The 14,757-nt window shown below is 42.9% G+C and overlaps 1 protein-coding gene and 2 pseudogenes across 5 annotated transcripts in view; 1 reads left to right on the top strand and 2 right to left on the bottom strand.

The window, feature by feature from the left end:
• The window catches only part of INO80 (INO80 complex ATPase subunit), a 174,984-nt gene extending 171,059 nt beyond the window's left edge, over positions 1-3,925 (bottom strand). Inside the window, exons 1-2 of one of the 5 annotated variants that reach the window (XM_066344246.1) lie at positions 3,449-3,924; positions 1,153-1,256 (exon numbers count right to left, since the gene is read on the bottom strand). The gene's annotated coding sequence lies outside the window, so the exon portion shown is untranslated. Of the gene's footprint in view, positions 1-1,152; positions 1,388-3,448 lie in introns of those variants that run through there. The other 4 variants (XM_066344251.1, XM_066344245.1, XM_066344248.1 and 1 more) reach the window with 4 other exon arrangements.
• A 3,371-nt stretch (positions 3,926-7,296) lies between these two features.
• On the top strand, positions 7,297-8,287 carry LOC136376610 (high mobility group protein B1-like; annotated as a pseudogene).
• A 5,910-nt stretch (positions 8,288-14,197) lies between these two features.
• Positions 14,198-14,328, bottom strand: LOC136377691 (U1 spliceosomal RNA; annotated as a pseudogene).
• Positions 14,329-14,757: the final 429 nt, after the last annotated feature.

The following is a 14,757-nucleotide window of genomic DNA, read 5'->3' as shown; positions in this document are numbered from 1 at the left end:
TTTGGGGGTTTGTTTTTTTTTTGTATTTTTCTGAAGCAGGAAACAGGGAGAGACAGTCAGACAGACTCCCGCATGCGCCCGACCGGGATCCACCTGGCACGCCCACCAGGGGGCGATGCTCTGCCCCTCCGGGGCGTCGCTCTGTTGCAACCAGAGCCACTCTAGCGCCTGGGGCAGAGGCCAAGGAGCCATCCCCAGCACCCAGGCCATCTTTGCTCCAATGGAGCCTCGGCTGCGGGAGGGGAAGAGAGAGACAGAGAGGAAGGAGAGGGGGAGGGGTGGAGAAGCAGATGGGCGCTTCTCCTGTGTGCCCTGGCTGGGAATCAAACCCGGGACTTCTGCACGCCAGGCCAACGCTCTACCACTGAGCCAACCGGCCAGGGCCTCTTATGCAGTTATTAAACACAGGCAATAAACATCTTCATGACCAACTTTTCAATCCTAAGCAAACCTACTGTATCATCATTAGCAAGTGAATCCAATGCCTAAGTGAATTTCTGACTTAATGTACAGCCATGGTCTGAATGTTTGTGCCCTCCCCAAGTTCACAAGTTGAAATCCTACCAAGGTAATGTTATCAGGAGGTGGGATCGAAGCCTTCATGATTAGGATTCGTGCCCATAAAATGTGTTTAAGTAAGTATTAGCAACTAATGCTCTTTTCATCCTCTGCCTGCTATAGCCTATCATTTCAAAATTCTTATACGGGGGTCCTCTGGTTAGACAGTCTGAACATACAATATTTTGAGTTTACTCACTCCCATAAAAACTTTTTTTTTTTTTTATTCAGTGAGAGGAGGGGAGGCAGAGACAGACTCCCACGTGAGCCTCAGCAACCAAGCTCTTCTTAGGGCCTGAGGCAGTGAGGCCATGGAGCCCATCCTCAGTGCCCTGGGCCAACTTGCTCCAATTGAGCCATGGCTGCAGGAGGTGAAGAAAAATAAAGAGAAAGAGAACGAGAGATAGAAAGAGAAGAGAGAGGGGGTGGGGTGGAGAAGCAGATGGCATTTCTCCTGTGTGCCCTGACCGGGAATTGAATCAGGAGTTCCACACGCCTGGCCGATGCTCTACCACAGAGCCAACCAGCCAAGACCCATAAAAACTTTAAAAATTTGAGACGTGAATGTTTTGGCTTATACCATTAGCGTCTTACTTACGGACTACGTGGGCAAACTAGTTTGGTTGGGCACAGAGGAAGAATACACAGTAATGCAGGATATGAGTGAGGGAGTTGGCCCCTTCCAGTGTACAAGCCAACTGTAAAAATAAAGGTAAGGAACTTTTATTACTCATTTTTTGGTCATTTTTTCTGTGAATAAGTACAGTATACTTATGTCCACAGTACAATATATTTAGGTCCTTTTTCTTTTTCTGTGGCTTAGTTGTGTTTTTACGTTCTAAATTATGATTTTACAACTGTGTTAGGATAGGTAAGTGACTTAGGCTAGGGTGTGTTTCGACTTATACCAAAATTCAGGTTATGTCACTGTTGTAGGAACTGGAAATGTGTTATAACTTGAGGATCCCTATACTTAAGATGCACCTTTAAAACTTCTCATCAATTTCACTTATTTTTCCTACAAAAGTCAAAGTCTCCTATTAACACTATTTCATTCTGCCCTCTCTAAAATCCACTGCATCCCAGCATTTATGTCTTGTGTAAACTTGTATGCTTACAGGTTAAATCCCCAAGCCACTTTTAACTTTCTTGTGGGCAGAAGAGGTGTCTTTTCCTAGCCCGATGTCTACACAAGTAACAGCAGTCAGAAGCTGATATGATACCTTTCCTCAGTAGAACTATGACAAATTATTAAGTGAAATTATAACACCGTTGTTTATGAGCTGTTGCTTAGACAATCACAGTTCCACCTTGATGTACTCAAAATGTTTTTATTAGTCATACACTTTTCTAATCACATTTTTGCTGTTAACAGTTATTTCCCATCAAAAAACAAAGATCTTTAAAAATTGGTTTGGATTATTCTGAAACAAAAATGTAGAGGAAAAGAACACAGTAAACTTAAATAATGGAATTTAATCCTAAAAAACAAATTCACTTTAGAATATAGTAGGTACAACTTTTAACATATATAATAATCTCAAATTGTTTTATATGAAAAGTTTGCCAATTTCAAGCATAAAACACAATATGAATGTAAATATTTGGCAATAAAAAGGAACAAAATTCTAATACATGCCTACAACATAAACCTTGAAAACATGTTAAAAGAAGCCAGTCATAAAAGTACACATGTGATTCCATTTATACAAAATATCCAGAATAGGCAAATCTACAATGACAGAGAATAGCTTAGTTGCTAGCGGCTGTGGTGTGGAGGAATGGGGAGTGACTGCTAAAGGGGCTTCTTTCTGGTGTGGCGAATCTGACAGTGGTGACAGCTGTACAAGTCTATGAGCACACTAAAAATCACAGAATTGTACACTCCAAAAAAAGTGAGTTTTTTGGCATGTGAATTGTATGTTAATAAAGCAGTTACATTTTTTAAAAAATGAATTAAAAGCCCCCACTAGTAAACCACAATGAAAATTTCCTTGGGAAAAGAAAATCACGGACATCACAGATGGGGAAAAGTAAGCTGATTACTAGTGATGTTAGCGAGGTCACCCCCTAATTCCCTCTCCTGTTCTTACCAAGTATAGGAACACGAAACTCAAGTGTATGAATCAAAGAAGAATTCGACAGAGTTGGCTGTTAACTAAAATAGTGAGTGCCTTCTTAGGCTCTATCACTCCCAAACTGTAGGGGGCTTCTACCCTCAGTGATTGCGGAAGTAGTAGTTTTCATCATCAAGCTCAAGAAGGAATGTCAGATAGAATGACACTTGCCTAGACGGACGCCCTACGAAAGCCTGAAAGACCAGGAGTGTCACCTACACACTCCTAAGACTGTGCACGTGTTAGGCTGCCCCCACCCAACACCAACAAGCAGCATGCACCGTAGCCCCATACCCCAGCTTCCTCCTCATAAATTCACCCACCACCAAGCCCTTAGATCTCAACTGCTTTAAAGGACAGGTATAACCCCCCGAGTTACCACTCGAGCCCAACCAGCGCCCGCCCTGCCCCATCCCACCCCCAAACCCACACACGTGTTAGCCCGACACCGCCCCACCGGGTCCCACGTGCACCTGGCCTAACACACTCCCCACATGTGGGCGCCCCACGGGCTTCCTCGACTGGCTGAGGTCACTGCGTGACCCCTGGTCTCCGGAGGTATGAGAGAGGAAGGACAAGGCCAAGGCCCAGATCCCTGAGGTCCCAACCCTGCGTAGAGTGTTCACACCCATCCTCCCCACTAACCCAACAAATCCAAGGGCCGGGGGCGACGGCCCCTTTAAGACGCGGCCCAGTCGTCGCCCGCTGAGAGGGGCACAACCGGGCCTACACAACCCCCCTTCCGTTCGCCCGCCCACGTCTAGTCGCCTCACCTCGGGCTGCCTGGCCCCGCCGCCGCAGCGGCGGCGGCGGAGGGGGGGCGGGGTGCGGGCGGGGTCCGGAGGGGGGGGTCGCCCCGCCGACGGTGGAGCCGCGGTTCGCCCTCAGAGGCCGTAGGCCGGTGACTGCGTTGGGCGTGGACACTCCTAGCCCGCTCCCTCGGCGGCTCCTGGGACCCCAAGATGGCGGCGGCGCTGAGGCGGCTGCGGGCGCTGGGCCGGCGGCGGCGGCGGCCACTTTCGCTCACTGAGAGGAGCGGAGCAGGGACACGGGGAGCCATGGCGGGGGGGAGGAGAGGCGCCATAGCCAGGCCAGAACAATCGAGCCGCTACTCAGCTGGCTTACCGCTGCTCCGCCCACGCTCACTGCTCGTCGCCAGCCCGTGGCCTCCCTCAGTGCCGCTACCATCGGCCTCGAGCAGCTCGCACCCCGCCGCTGCCGCCTGACGCCCGTCGTGGACCGGGGTTCGGGGGGAAATCCTGATCCATGCCATCTGAGTGCAGATTGGTCGGGGCTGGAACTGGCGAAGATTGCCGAAAGGCGGCGGGGAGGAGGAGGAGGATGTCATCGCCAGAGTGAGCAAGCAGATCTCGCGGGATTAAGTGTCGCGAGACTTCTCCAGGCTTGCAACCGCCGTAGAAAGGTTACTTTTCCCGGAAGTAACGTCAATCCAAACGGCCTGAGATCCAGGGGATACTCGTTCCTACAGGCAGAAGATGGGAGGGTTCTTGTTACCGGTTTGTTAGGGGTGACCAAACACCGGGAAGATCCACTTAAGGGGAAAGATAGGTTTGGTTGTGATATTCTGTTTCTGGCCCTTTTGGGCAGGGTTGTACATCGCCAGGGAAGTGCCTGCTGTGAAGAGCATTTTTTTTTTTTTTGTGGAACAATCTTATAATATTGGGCTCCTCTTGAGGCTCAGAGAGCAACACTGCGATCTTGTTACAATGTTAGGCAAGACGTCTAAGTGAGGGCTTTAGGATTCAGGGACTTGGGAACACAGATCTGTCACCCTATGAGCCTCTGAAAAGGGAATAATTGATTTGTCTGTGCCAACTCGGCAGTATGAGCTCCCTGCTACTTCTATTTATTAAAGTTATTGAACTGAATTACCAGGCTCTGTAAGAGAAGACCAACTATATACGTATGTAACCCAACTCCAGATAAGGATTCGAACTTCCTGGAAGTTAACTGCTGTTTCAGTTACCTTGAGTCTCAATCTTTAATTCATTTCAAGTATGTAAGCATAACAGCATTTGCTTAAGATTAAGTAGACTTATTGCATTAAATTCAGTGGACTTTAAAAAAATTTTGCTTAAAGGCAAAATATTACCCTTTGTGTAAGAAAGAAGGGAACATAAGAAAACTCCCCTATCTGCTCATTTATGAGAAAGAAGTGCAAGAATAGACCAGAAATTAAAATGACAAATTTCCTCTATGGAAAAAGTAGGAAGAAGGGAAGGGATGAGAACAAGGTAGAGAGTTGATGAGGGATTGGCAAATCTTTTTGTATTGGAGTGCATGTTAAAACCACAGTAATGTTTCATATACCCCACCCCACAATGAACACCTACAGCCCAGTAGGATAATATATCAGTAACAATGAGCTGTCTCTTCTGCATAGACCAAAAGGAAAAGAATAAAAGGAAGAAAGTAATCTAGACAGAGACCAGTCTTCAAAGTTCAAATGTAGATTGTTTTCATTCCCTTTTGCTGTGCTAACAATTACCACAGACGGTGGCTTAAACCAATACAATGTATTATCTTAGAGTTCAGTTTGACAACAGTCTCACTGGGCTAAAATCCAGGTATTGGTAGAGCTCTGGGGAGGAATTTATCTTCTTTTCTAGCTTCCATAAGCCACTTGCATCCCTTGGTTGCTGGCTGCCAACAATGGAAGGTTGGGTCCATCTCACAAATCTGACCAACTCTTATTTTTTTAAGGATCCTTGTAAAAAACTTTTTTTAACCCTGAAAACTGTAATTTTATTAACCAATGTCACCACAATAAATTTAATTTAAAAACTTAAATATATATTTTAGCAAAAGAGAAATAGACAGGAAGGTAGAAAGAGATGAAAAGCATCAACTCATTGTTATAGCACTTTAGTTGTTCATTGATTGCTTTCTCATCTGTGCCTTGACCAAGGGGCTCCAGCCAAGCTACTGACTCCTTACTCAAGCCAGCAACCTTTAGGCTCAAACCAGCATCTATGAGTCATGTCTATGATCCCACACCCAAGCCACTGATCCCATGCTCAAACCCAATGGGCCCACACTCAAGCTGGCGACCTCAGGGTTTCAAGCCTAGGTCCTCAGCATCTCAGGCCGACATTCTATCCACTGCGCCACAACCTGGTCAGGCACAAAATGTTTTTTTTTAAGGATCCTTGTGACAACTGACTGGAAGTGGTGCAGGGGTTCGAGCATCAACTGAGAATGCTGAGGTTCCCTGTTTGAAACCCCAAGGTTGCCAGCTTCAGTGCAGGGTCGCTGGCCTGAGCGTGGCATCATTGACTTGAGTCTAAGGTTGCTGGCTTGAGCAAGGGGTCATTGAATCAGATGGAGCTCCTCCCCCCCTTAAGGCATGTATGAGAAGCAATGAACAAGTAAAGAGAAGCAACTATGAGTTGATATTTCTCATCTCTCTCCTCCCTCTCTCTCCCTTCCTGTCCTCTTTTTTGCTCCCTCTAAAAGAAAAAAAAAAGGATCTTTGTGACTACATCAGGCCCACCCAGATAACCCAGGATAATCTCCCCATTTTAAAATCAAGTGATTAGCAACCTTAATACCACTTGTCACTTTAATTTCCCTTTGCCAAGTAGCCTAACATATTCACAGGTCCTGTGGACATCCTTGGAAGGGGGTGGAAAGGCATTATTCTGCTCCCCCCCTCTGTCATAGAACTTATGATGTACAACTTACTATATCTTTGATCTATAACTTTCACACCAAAGCAGTGGTGGGATTCAGCCAGTTTGCACTGGTTCAGTAGAACCGATACCTAATTTTAATTTTTGTTCAGTTCAGCGAACCGGTCATTAAAATGGCACTTGTAATCAAGTTTCTCTTTAAGCTGGGCACTTGGGCAGCCGCCCAATGTGGAAATTATAAATTTAGATTCTATACTCTTTTTTAATGTTCATCTGCACAACAGCATATTCTAAACATCCGTAGTAATGTTTATTCTGTCCATAGGTGAAAAAAATTTGATGGAACTATGTTTGTAATATTTATTTATCTATTTCATAAAACTCATTATACCTTTAATGAAATGCTACATTGTAATTCCCTCACATTTATTACTTCAGTAAACAAACATAATGTAAAGAGAAAAAGTGCCAAAGAGCCAGGGAGTGACAAGCTGTCATTTGTTTCAGCTTTGTGTTACACCCAAAATTCCTCCAAGATATTATGAGTGTGCTGATGTTCCCCAAAGGTGAAACAAATAGGAAGTGAGGATACAAGAAACCAATAGATTTCAAGGGTTATCTTATTGCCCATTTCAGAAGCCATGAAAGAATGTGCACAACTTGCCCATGACTAACAGGTTTGTTGTACACATTATTCTATCATATTTAATCTGCATAGCCTATGCCATTTATTAATTCAGCCAACCAGCCAGGGCCCAGATATTTATTTCTAAACACCATTCTCCAATAAAAAGAACAGAAGAACCTTCGAGAAATAATTGATTCCTGAGCTGAGGCAAGGAAAATACAGTATGAGCCTAGTCTTACAACACTACAGTACACTGAACTCCACAGAGACAGTACCAGGGCAAGTGCGAGCTGGACAGGCACTGGGAAACTCTATGCTCACTGAGGGCAAGTCATTAAATATGGGTAAAGGAGATCCTAAGAAGCCAAGAGGCAAAAATGTCATCATATGCTTCCTTTGTGCAAATTTGCTGGGAAGAGCACAAGAAGCAACACATGGATGCTTCAGTTAATTTCTCAGAGTTTTCTAAAAAGTGTTCCAAGAACTGAAAGACCATGTCTGCTTACAAAAAAAGGAAATTTTGGCTCTGGTCACTTGGATCAATGGTAGAGAGTTGGCCCAGCATGTGGATGTCCCAGGTTTGATTCCCATTCAGGGCACACAGGAGAAGTGACCATCTGCTTCTCCATCCCTCCCCCTCTCCCTTCTCTCTATCTCTTTCTTCCCCTACTGTAGCCATGGCTCTGTTGGAGCAAGTTGGCCTTGGGCACTGAGGATGGCTCCACAGCCTCACCTCAAGTACTGAAATAGCTCAGTTGCCAAGCAACGGGGCAACAGCTCAGATGTGCAGAGCATCGCCCAGTCTGGGGTGGATCTCAGTTGGGGCACGTGAGGGAGTCTGTCTCTCTGCCTCCCTGCTTCTCACTTAAAGGGAAAAAGAGAGAGAGAAAGGAAATGTTGAAGACATGGCAAGGGCAGACAAAGCCCATTATGAAAGAGAAATGAAAGCTATGTCCCTCCTAAGGGGGAAACAAGAAAGTTCATGAATCCCAATGTTCCAAGAGGCCTCCTTTGGCCTTTTTCTTGTTTTCTTCTGCGTATTGCCCAAAAATCAAAGGGGAGCCTCTTTGCCTATCCATTGGTGATGTTGCAAAGAAGCTGGGAGATATGTGGAGTACCACTGCTACAGGTGACAAACAGCCTTATGAAAATGGCTGCTAAGCTGAAGGAAAAATATGAAAAGGATATTGCTGCATACTGAGTTAAAGGAAAGCCTAGTGCAGAAAAAAAAAAAAAGTTAAGGCTGAAAAAAGCAAGAAAAAGAAGAAGACAATGAAAATGAAGAGGAGGAAGATGATAAAGTAAATGACAATGAAGAAGATGGTGAATAAGTTCTAACACAGTTTATTCCCTTGTCTATAGAGCATTTAACTGCCTGTACACAACTTGCTCCTTTTTTTTTTTTTTTTAATTTTATTTATTGCCTGACCAGGTGGTAGAACAGTAGATGGAGTGTCAGCTTGGGACCCTGGGAACCCAGGATCCAAAGCCTGAGGTCACTGGCTTGAGCACAGGCTCATCAGCTTGAGTGTGGAGTCACCAGCTTGATCATGGGTCATAGCCATGACCCTATGGTTGCTGGCTTGAGTCCAAGGTTGCCAGCTTGAGCAAGGGTCACTGGCTTGGCTGGAGCTTACAGCCTCCCACCCCCACTCCATCAAAGCACATATGAGAGAGCCATCAATGAACAACTAAGGTGCCACAAGTATGAGTTGATGCTTCTCATCTCTCTCCCTTCCTGTTGGTCTGTCCCTCTCTGTTCCTCCCTCCCTCCTTTCCTCCCCCCCTCTCTCGCTAAAAAAAAAAAAAAAAAAAAAAAGATTTTATCTATTGTTTTGAGAGAGTGGAGAGACAGAGACAAAAAGGGGTGGGGGTGGAGCAGGAAGCATCAACTAGTACTTGCTTCTTGTATATGCCTTGACCTGGCAAGCCTGGGGTTTTGAACCAATGACCTCAGCATTCCAGGTCGACACTTTATCCACTGTGCCACCACACATCAGGCCACAACTCATGCCTTTTATTTATTATTATTATTATTATTATTATTATTATTTTGTATTTTTCTGAAGTGAGAAGCAGAGAGGCAGACAAACACTCCCACAGACGCCCGACTGGAATCCACCCAGAATGCCCACTAGGGGGCGATGCTCTGCCTATCTGGGTCATTGCTCCAATGCGACTGGAGCCATTCTAGCGTCTGAGGCGGAGGCCATGGAGCCATCCTCAGTGCCCAGGCCAACTTTGCTCCAATGAAGCCTTAGCTGCAGGAGGGGAAGAGAGAAACAGAGAGAAAGGAGAGGAGAAAGGGTGGAGAAGCAGATGGGCACTTCTGTGTGCCCTGGCCAGGAATCGAACCCGGGACTTCCACATGCCGGCTGAGGCTCTACCACTGAGCCAACCGGCCAGTGCCTCTCATGCCTTTTAAATAAAAAAATTGAAATGTAAAATAAAAAGAAACAAAGATGAGCCTAAACTATTGTGTTGTGCCAGAAAATAATGCTCAAAAAAGGATGTCACAAAAATAAAAAGGATGTCACAAGAACACAGGCATCAACCTGAAAGAGCTCCTAATGGCCAAAGCTACAGAATAAATAATGATAGTATTGTATTATGACCCATAAACCCATGGACATTTATTTTTAATATTCATGTACCCATATTGATATAAATAATTGGTTATTTAAATGAATGGGGGAGAAGGGGCAACTCTTTTTAGAGAATTTCAATTAATAAATGTAGAAGGACAAGGAAAAGAAGATAACAAAAAAAGTCACCATTAGGCAAACACCACAGTAATAACTGTTGCAGAAAACCAGAATTTACAGAGTCAGTGTCTCGTCCATGATATATTTTAGCACAAAGGGAAAGATAGTAACATTATAATGGTGAAACAAGAAACCACCTCAACCAAGTGATCAAGGTAAACATCATCAGTAGCAAGACATATTTACATCATGAGTACCTTGATATTTTGCATTGAGAAGAACACAATATTGTTTCTGTGGTATTATTGTTAAAAATACATAACCTCAGGCCCTGGCTGTTTAGCTATGTTATTAGAGCATTGTCCTGATACATGAAGGTTGTGGTTTTGATCCCTGGTCATGACACATGCAAGAATCAACTAATGAATGCATAAATAAGTGAAACAACAAATTGATGTTTCCCTTCCTCTCTTACCCTCCATTTCTCTTTCTCTAAAATCAATAAAATTAAAAATATATAACCTCTATTCAATCATGAAAAAAAATTACACAATCTGAAATTGGGGGACTTTCCAAAAAATAATCAATACTTTTCAAAACTGTCAAGGTAATGAAAGACCTGGAAAGATGTGGTAGCTCTTCAGTGGTGGGATTCAGCCATTTCACACTCGGCAGAACTGATACCTAATTTCTTTTTTTTTTTTTTTTTTGTATTTTTCTGAAGCTAGAAACGGGGATAGACAGTCAGACAGACTCCCACATGCGCCCAACCGGGATCCACCCGGCACGCCCACCAGGGGGCGACGCTCTGCCCACCAGGGGGCGATGCTCTGCCCCTCCAGGGTGTCACTCTGTCGCGACCAGAGCCACTCTAGCGCCTGGGGCAGAGACCAAGGAGCCATCCCCAGCGCCCGGGCCATCTTTGCTCCAATGGAGCCTTGGCTGCGGGAGGGGAAGAGAGAGACAGAGAGGAAGGAGAGGGGGAGGGGTGGAGAAGCAGATGGGCGCTTCTCCTGTGTGCCCTGGCCGGGAATCGAACCCGGGACTTCTGCATGCCACGCCGACGCTCTACCACTGAGCCAACCGGCCAGGGCGATACCTAATTTCTTGAGTTTGGCAAACTGGTTGTTAAAATGGCACTTATAATCACGGTTCTCTCTAAGGTGGGAGCCTGGACAGCCACCCAATGTGAAAATCACAAATTTACATTCCTTACTCTTTTTTAATGTTCATCTGCCCAACAGCATATTCTAAGCACCTGTTCATTTGTCCATAGGTGAAAAAATTGCAAGTGAGGACGCCAATCAAGAAGCAATATGGAAGTATATCTTAAATAACAGTTTTATTATTTTTTGTCAGGTGTTATTTAGTATTTTTTGTCAGGTGTTATTTAGTATTTTTCCATTAATATTTTAAAACTCTTTCTTGTAACATAATCTAGTTTTGTGTAACTCTTTTGTTGTTCTTATTTAAGTATTAAATGCATGAAATAATAAAGTACCTTTTGGTATATCATTTTTTTATAAATAAAAAGGTTATTGGGGCAGAGAAGCAGTGGTTAAATTATTTGAACCCCACCACTGCAGCTCCTACAGATTGCTGGAGACTAAGGAGAAATAATAAGTAAATGCAGTGTAGAGTCCTGGAAAGAGCCCTAGAACAGAAAAGGAACATGGGTGGAAAGGCTGGTGACATTTGTATAAGGTCTCTAGTTCATAATATTGCACCAATATTAATTTCCTTGTTTTGATCATTGTACTAAGGTTATGTGAGATGTTCACATTGAAGAAACTGGGTAAAAATATACAGGAAATCTTTTTACATCTTTGTGTTTTGTTTTTTTTTGTTTTTTTACAGAGACAGAGAGAGAGTCAGAAAGAGGGATAGATAGGGACAGACAGACAGGAACAGAGAGAGATGAGAAGCATCAATCATTAGTTTTTTTCATTGCACGTTGCAACACCTTAATTGTTCATTGATTGCTTTCTCATATGTGCCTTGACTGCAGGTCTTCAGCAGACCAAGTAACCCCTTGCTCGAGCCAGCGACCTTGGGTCCAAGCTGATGAGCTTTGCTTAAACCAGATGAGCACGCACTCAAGCTGGCGACCTCAGGGTCTTGAACCTGGGTCCTCTGCATCCCAGTCCAACACTCTATCCACTGCGCCACCACCTGGTCAGGCTTTACATCTTTTCTGTAAATCTAAAATTAATTCAAAATAAAAAGTTTTTAAAAATTTTATTCCATTTCACTTACCAAATGTATTCATATATTCTTGAAATACTGTATTTTCTTGAATCAAGATGTTCTCCTAGTTTTCTAAGACACTCTTGCTCTTTGGACACTGTTCATAGATTCTGGCCTTGACAAATTATGGAATGACAGGAACTACATAATGGTAGAAAAATATTTTAAAACACACTCTTCTCAAAGTCCTTACCTAACTTGAAATCACAGGAAAAACAAGGGGACTTCACTTATGAGGAGCTAGAAGTATAAATTCAAGCTTTCTTCAGATATAACAGAGATGACAATTTGAACAACAATAATCATGAAGCTGCACCCACCAACCACCAACTCCAAAGCGGATAGTTCCCACAATCCTGACTGCCATCTGGGATTCTAAGAAAACAAGCAGGTGAAGAGCAAATGCATTCTGCTTGGAATCTGCAGCAGACATATTTTAACTGTTGAAACAAGGGCCAGAAACTATTGGTCTTTGGCTATAACTGCCCTCAAGGTGTGTGTTTTTATTTTTTTTATTTTTAAAAGTTGTTTTTTTTTGTTGTTTTTTTACTAAAAAGATCTAACAATGTCAGTCCAACCACTGAATGAAAGTGAATAGTGAATAGTTGCTTCTTCCTTTGGACATAGCATGTGCTCTCTCACTCACCTGAGTCCCAATTACTATGGTAACAGTACTACTTAAACCCAATCCACTCACACTGTCTCCATAATGCCCAGCTTCTGCAGAGACTTCAGTTTGCAATTCCTACAATTAAAAAAAGATAGTTTTTGTTTATTTGAATTTGTCACTATCATTGAGATGGTTTTTCTTCTAACTAGTATGAGTTAGTAAATACTGTTATGAAAGCACAAACATAATAGCAGCTAACTATAATTTGCTGGGCAAAGCTCTAGGAGAAATACCCATTTAACCTGTATAAAAGCCCTTTATTTGCATTTTACAAAGAGAGAACTGAAGCTTAACATCATTAAGTAATAACTAAGAAATATGTTTGAGCTCAGACATAAAGTGATAAAGCAGAGATTCAACACAGGTCTTAAGATGCCAAATTCTGTATTCTTACACTTACACCAAACATTTGCTTTCATCACTTCTATTTGCTATACTTACTTGGATACCTATCTGTAATCTTCGATACTATCACTCCTTTGTTTCATTTTTAAATTGTGAAGTATATACCAGCACAAAGTATAGAGAAAAATAAAATAAACATTTGAATATCCACCACCAGATCTGTCAAATCTTAATATTTTGGCATATTTGTTTACTAATAAAACAATACAAGCATAGTTGACACTGTCTATATAGTCTTTTTGTATCCCATGGCCCCTTTCTCCCCACTCCCAGAGGTAACCACTATCCTGAATTTATTATTAGCAATACCCTTCCATGTTTTGTGTGTGTGTGTGTGTGTGTGTGTGTGTGTATTCATAAAACTAACACTATACATATCTATATCTTCACTTGCTCTTTTCAGTCATTATAATTTTGATATTTATCCATGTTAATATGTAAAACTTTAATTTATTTATTTTATATTTTTATTATTTTTAAATTTGGTGGGATAGCTTCAGGTTCATAAAATTGGATTAATCACAATCTTTAGTTCATGACATATCAGAGGTCTGTCAGTGGCTCTTTTTTATTAAGCTTTCTTTTATTATTGTAATAAACACATAGAAACTCATAATGAAAAACAAAATCTAGGCCCGGGACAACCAATTGTGTTTAACCATATCTCAACCCAAAACTCTACCCTCTGCCTCCTGACATAACCATCATCCTGAATCACATCTTCATCATTCTCTTGCTTTCCATTGGATCTATGTATATTTATAAAAAGTATATATTTTTAATTTTAGATGTTTTTTAAGTGAGAAGAGTGTGGATAGAGAGACAGACTCCTGCATTTGCCCCAACTGGGATCGGATCCACCTTGCAACCCCCATCTGGGGAAAAAGCTTGAATAAACCGAACTATCCTCAATACCTGAGGCTGATCTTGGACCAGTTGAGCCACTGACTGCAAGAGGGGAAGAAAGAGAGAAAGGGAGAGGGAGGGGAAGAGAAGCAGACGGTCACTTCACATGTATGCCCTGACCAGGGATATTCTTGAAACTTTTCTCTAAGTCTGAAATTATGTCAAAATATAGTTTAAAATGTACCTTGTTATATGTAACATTTTGGGACTTAACTTTTCTATATATTTACTATTGATGAAATTTATCACAACTGTTAGGTATTCCTGCAGTTTGTACTTTAACTTATTTTTCTGCATACCAGAATTACGGTATATAGTCTAGTTTTCCACTTATGGGGAAATCAAAGAGGTCAGCACATCCAAGTGCAATGCAATGGATAAGCCTTATCCTGGGAAAACCACCTTCATGATCATGGTATCTCCTCTGCCAGGTAAGTATGGAGTTTGTACTTTTAAAAGCAGATATATTGGGATATAACTCACATACCAGAAAAATTCACCTATTCAAGAGGTTCAGCCTGACCAGGCAGTGGCACGGTGGATAGAGCGTCAGACTGGGAAGCAGAGGACCTAAGTTCGAAACCCTGAAGTCGCTAGCTTGAGCGCGGGTTCATCTGGGTTGAGCACAGGTTTGCTGGCTTGAGCGTGGGGTCATAGACCTGACCCCATGGTCACTAGCTTGAGCCCAAGGCCATTGGTTGAGCAAGCAGTCACTCGCTCAGCTGTAGCCCCCCAGTCAAGGCACATATGAGAAAGCAATCAGTGAACAACTAAGGTGCACAATGAAGAATTGATGCTTCTCATCTCTCTCCCTTCCTGCCTGTCTGCCCCTATCTGTTCCTCTCTGTTCCTCTCTGTCTCTGTCAAA

The sequence above is a fragment of the Saccopteryx leptura genome, chromosome 6 (assembly GCF_036850995.1).
Source record: "Saccopteryx leptura isolate mSacLep1 chromosome 6, mSacLep1_pri_phased_curated, whole genome shotgun sequence".
NCBI classification, from domain to species: Eukaryota; Metazoa; Chordata; class Mammalia; order Chiroptera; family Emballonuridae; genus Saccopteryx; species Saccopteryx leptura.
This window is presented reverse-complemented; position numbering and strand designations above follow the sequence as displayed.